Source organism: Delphinus delphis, chromosome 20, assembly GCF_949987515.2.
Source record: "Delphinus delphis chromosome 20, mDelDel1.2, whole genome shotgun sequence".
Classification (NCBI taxonomy): Eukaryota; Metazoa; Chordata; class Mammalia; order Artiodactyla; family Delphinidae; genus Delphinus; species Delphinus delphis.
Window position 1 is genome coordinate 8,382,330 of NC_082702.1, and position 5,432 is coordinate 8,387,761.

The following is a 5,432-nucleotide window of genomic DNA, read 5'->3' on the forward strand; positions in this document are numbered from 1 at the left end:
AGGTTTTTACATCCAACTGCCTACTTGCCACCGACAATTGGGCGTCTAACGGACACCAGCAACCTGAGGTCCTGATTCGCCCACCCCACCTCTGGGCCCCTCCTTCTCCGGTCTTCCCCATCTCGAAATGGCAACTCCAGACCAGGCAAAAAAACCCTTGGAGTCCATTGGCTTCTTTCTTTGTAGATCAGTCAGTGATGGTGGATTTACTTTCACAATGTATCCCGGATGTACCCACCCCTCTGCACCTCCACCTGCGGGCGCTGTTGGAGACCCTACCACCTCCGAGAAGGACTCAGGGAGCTCCCGCCCTGCCCTACTTTCCCTCACAGTCTGTTCCCTATGCGGCCGCCAGGGGGCGCCGGTCCCCACCAGCGTCTGCTCACTCCCGGCTTCATCACCCAAAGTCACCGTGGACCACAGGCCCAGATGTTCTCACCCCCTCTTTACCTCTCTGATCTTATGCCCTCCTCACTACGCTCCAACTACTCTGGCCTCCTTGCTCTTCCCGGAACAAAACTGACACGCCTCTTCAGTGGTTTTTGGGGTTTTGTGGAGTTTTTTCCTTTTTTAAAAATTGAGGTTAAATTCACATCACATAAAATTAACCATCTTAGAATGTACGATTCAGTGGCATTTGGTATATTCACAGAGTACATCCTGTATTTTTAAAAAATGGTCTTGTGATCATTTCTTATAGGAAATGGTGGCGATGGGAGATGGGAGTTGTGTGTGTTTTAATTGTGGTAAAATACACCTAATCTAACACTTAACATTACAAGCATTTGGTATAGTCACAGTGTTGTGCAACCGGCACCTCTATCTAGTTCCAAGACATTTTCATCACCCCAAAAGGAGGCCTGTATCCATTAAGCAGTCCCCACTCCCCCCCTCCCCCCAGCCACTGGAAACCACTAATTTACCCTCTGTCTCTATGGATTTGCCTGTTCCGGACATTTCGTGTAAATGGAATCATACAATACGTGATTTTTTTTTTTGATGTGGACCATTTTTAAAGTCTTTATTGAATCTGTTACAATATTGTTTCTGCTTTATGTTGTGTTTTTTTTTTTTTTTTTTTTGTGGCCGCGAGGCATGTGGGATCTTAGCTCCTTGACCAGGGAATGAACCTTCACCCTTTCACTGGAAGGCGAAGTCTTAACCACTGGACCTCCAGGGAAGTCCCTACATCGTCTTCTGTGTCTGACTTAGCATAACTTTTTCGAGGTTCGTCTGTATTTTAGCATGTATCCACCTTAGAGATTTTGGGTTTTGTTTGTTTGTTTGTTTTATCTTTTTATTTATTTAGCTGCGTTGGGTCTTAGTGGCGGCACGCAGGATCTTTGTTGCAGCGCGTAAGCTTCTCTGTAGTTGTGGTGCATGGGATCCAGAGCGCGCAGGCTCAGTAGTTGCCGCACGCAGGCTTAGTTGCCCCACGGCATGTGGGGTCTTAGTTCCCCAACATTGGAAGGCAGATTCTTAACAACTGGCCCACCAGGGAAGTCCCCACCTCAGAGATTTTGCATTTACTGTTCCCACAGCCTAGAACACTTTTCCTTCAGACAGTCACAGGGCTCTTTCCTCAATTCCTTCAGATCTTTGCTCAAATGTCATTTCTTCCCTGACACCCTCTTTAAAATTGCAACACCTCCTCCAACCCTCTGTACCCCCCTTTTCTCATGGCGCTTACGCCCTTGACATTCTATATATCTTACTTTAGTTTTTTGTTGTTTGGTTTTTTTTTAAGCTGTTAGCCATCTCCTCCACCTAGAATGTGCACTCCGTGTTTTTCTGTTTTTTCTTCCCTCCTGGTATGTGTCCAGCCTCTAAAGTGGTGAGTGGCACGCGGCAAGCACTTAGTAAATACTTGTCAGATAAACGTATCTTTAAGAAAATATTTAGTAAGCTTATTAGAGAGTCTCTTATATTAATGGATACAATTGAATGGTATAAAGAATGTAAGAATCTGCCTGCCAATGAAGGGGACACGGGTTCGAGCCGTGGTCCGGGAAGATCCCACATGACGCGCGGCAACTAAGCCCGTGCGCCACAACTACCGAGCCTGCCTCTCTAGAGCCCACGAGCCACAACTACTGAGACGCGCCGCATCTACTGAAGCCCGTGTGCTCTAGAGCCCGTGCTCTGCAACAAGAGAAGCCACCGCAATGAGAAGCCCGTGCACCGCAACGAAGAGTAGCCCCCTCTCACTGCAACTAGAGAAAGCCCGCGCGCAGCAACAAAGACCCAACACAGCCTAAAATAATAAATAAATTTATTTTTTTTTAAATGTCTGTGAAACAGGAATGCAAACTAGGTCATTTGTTAACACCAGGAGAATTCTTATCTTCCTCTCCCTGTGATAATTCTTATCTCTTTCTAGGCGAGTACCAGGCGCTTAGAATTCAGGCAAGTTGAAGGGGGGAGAGTGGGGGCAGGGGGTTCACTTCCTTGCAGACTGGACCTTGGCTGATCAGAAGCCAATTTACATCCTTAAAGGGAAAGGGCATATTTCCAATTTTAAATGTTGTAAAGTAGGGCTTATAGGCTCTTCTTCCACTGGAGGCAGATTTGTCCAAAGTCCCACCGAGTTTCCATCAGGCCTCTTTCATTCACATGGGGCATACTGAGCCACCGACACAGGTGCAAACGGTAGGAGGCAGGGAGCTCATGTGACATATTCTGGTGAATATGGTACCCAAAGGAACTAGGGCAAGTATTTTGGTGCGGGCTACACTGAGGAATACGGTACCTGCAGAAGCCTCGGAATTTTCAGTGGTGCTGGTGACAGGAGTGTTTATTCAAATGTCACCTCCTAGGCGAGGCCTTCCCTGACCATCCTCTTTTTTTTTTTTTTTTTTTTTTTTTGCGGTACGCGGGCCTCTCACTGCTGTGGCCTCTCCCGTTGCGGAGCACAGGCTCCGGACGCGCAGGCCCAGCGGCCATGGCTCACGGGCGCAGCCGCTCCGCGGCATGTGGGATCTTCCTGGACTGGGGCACGAACCCGCGTCCCCTGCATCGGCAGGCGGAGTCTCAACCACTGCGCCACGAGGGAAGCCCCATCCTCTTTTTTTTAAATTACCTTTTTAACACAGTATAGTGCACAAATATTAAAGTTACAGCTCAGGGCTTCCCTGGATCCCACATGCCGCGGAGTTCCTCCCTCTGCTATATTTTGGAAGAGTTTGAGAAGGATAGGTGTTAGCTCTTCTCTAAATGTTTGATAGAATTCTCCTGTGAAGCCATCTGGTCCTGGGCTTTTGTTTGTTGCAAGATTTTTAATCACAGTTTCAATTTCAGTGCTTGTGATTGGTCTGTTCATATTTTCTATTTCTTCCAGATTCAGTCTTGGCAGGTTGTGCTTTTCTAAGAATTTGTCCATTTCTTCCAGGTTGCCCATTTTATTGGCATAGAGTTGTTTGTAGTAATCTCTCATGATCTTTTGTATTTCTGCAGTGTCAGTTGTTACTTCTCCTTTTTCATTTCTAATTCTATTGATTTGAGTCTTCTCCCTTTTTTTCTTTTTTTTTTCCCCTTTTTTTCTTGGTGAGTCTGGCTAATGGTTTATCAATTTTGTTTATCTTCTCAAAGAACCAGCTTTTAGTTTTATTGATCTTTGCTATCGTTTCCTTCATTTCTCTTTCATTTATTTCTGATCTGATCTTTACGATTTCTTTCCTTCTGCTAACTTTGGGGGTTTTTTGTTCTTCTTTCTCTAATTGCTTTGGGTGCATGGTTAGGTTGTTTATTCAAGATGTTTCCTGTTTGTTAAGGTAGGATTGTATTGCTATAAACTTCCCTCTTAGAAATGCTTTTGCTGTATCCCATAGTTTTTGGGTCGTCGTGTCTCCATTGTCATTTGTTTCTAGGTATTTTTTGATTTCCTCTTTGATTTTTTTCAGTGATCACTTCGTTATTAAGTAGTGTATTGTTTAGCCTCCATGTGTTTGTATTTTTTACAGATCTTTTCCTGTAATTGATATCTAGTCTCATAGCATTGTGGTCGGAAAAGATACTTGATACAACCTCAATTTTCTTAAATTTACCAAGGCTTGATTTGTGACCCAAGATATGATCTATCCTGGAGAATGTTCCATGAGCACTTGAGAAAAATGTGTATTCTGCTGTTTTTGGATGGAATGTCCTATAAATATCAATTAAGTCCATCTTGTTTAATGTATCATTTGAAGCTTGTGTTTCCTTATTTATTTTCATTTTGGATGATCTGTCCATTGGTGAAAGTGGGGTGTTAAAGTCCCCTACTATGAATGTGTTACTGTCGATTTCCCCTTTTATGGCTGTTAGTATTTGCCTTATGTATTGAGGTGCTCCTGTGTTGGGTGCATAAATATTTACAATTGTTATATCTTCTTCTTGGATCGATCCCTTGATCATTATGTAGTGTCCTTCTTTGTCTCTTCTAATAGTCTTTATTTTAAAGTCTATTTTGTCTGATATGAGAATTGCTACTCCAGCTTTCTTTTGGTTTCCATTTGCATGGAATCTTTTTCCATCTCCTCACTTTCAGTCTGTATGTGTCTCTAGGTCTGAAGTGGGTCTCTTGTAGACAGCATATATATGGGTCTTGTTTTTGTATCCATTCAGCCAGTCTGTGTCTTTTGGTGGGAGCATTTAATCCATTTACATTTAAGGTAATTATCAATATGTATGTTCCTATTCCCATTTTCTTAATTGTTTTGGGTTTGTTATTGTAGGTCTTTTCCTTCTCTTGTGTTTCTTGCCTAGAGAAAGTCCTTTAGCATTTGTTGTAAAGCTGGTTTGGTGGTGCTGAACTCTCTCAGCTTTTGCTTGTCTGTAAAGTTTTAATTTCTCCATCAAATCTGAATGAGATCCTTGCTGGGTAGAGTAATCTTGGTTGTAGGTTTTTCTCCTTCATCACTTTAAATATGTCCTGCCAGTCCCTTCTGGCTTGCAGAGTTTCTGCTGAAAGATCAGCTGTTAACCTTATGGGGATTCCCTTGTGTGTTATTTGTCGTTTTTCCCTTGTTGCTTTTAATATGTTTTCTTTGTATTTAATTTTTGACAGTTTGATTAATATGTGTCTTGGCGTGTTTCTCCTTGGATTTATACTGTATGGGACTCTCTGTGCTTCCTGGACTTGATTAACTATTTCCTTTCCCATATTAGGGAAGTTTTCAACTATAATCTCTTCAAATATTTTCTCAGTCCCTTTCTTTTTCTCTTCTTCTTCTGGAACCCCTATAATTCGAATGTTGGTGCGTTTAATGTTGTCCCAGAGGTCTCTGAGACTGTCCTCAGCTCTTTTCATTCTTTTTTCTTTATTCTGCTCTGCAGTAGTTATTTCCACTATTTTATCTTCCAGGTCACTTATCCGTTCTTCTGCCTCAGTTATTCTGCTATTGATCCCTTCTAGAGTATTTTTAATTTCATTTATTAAGTTGTTCATCATTGCT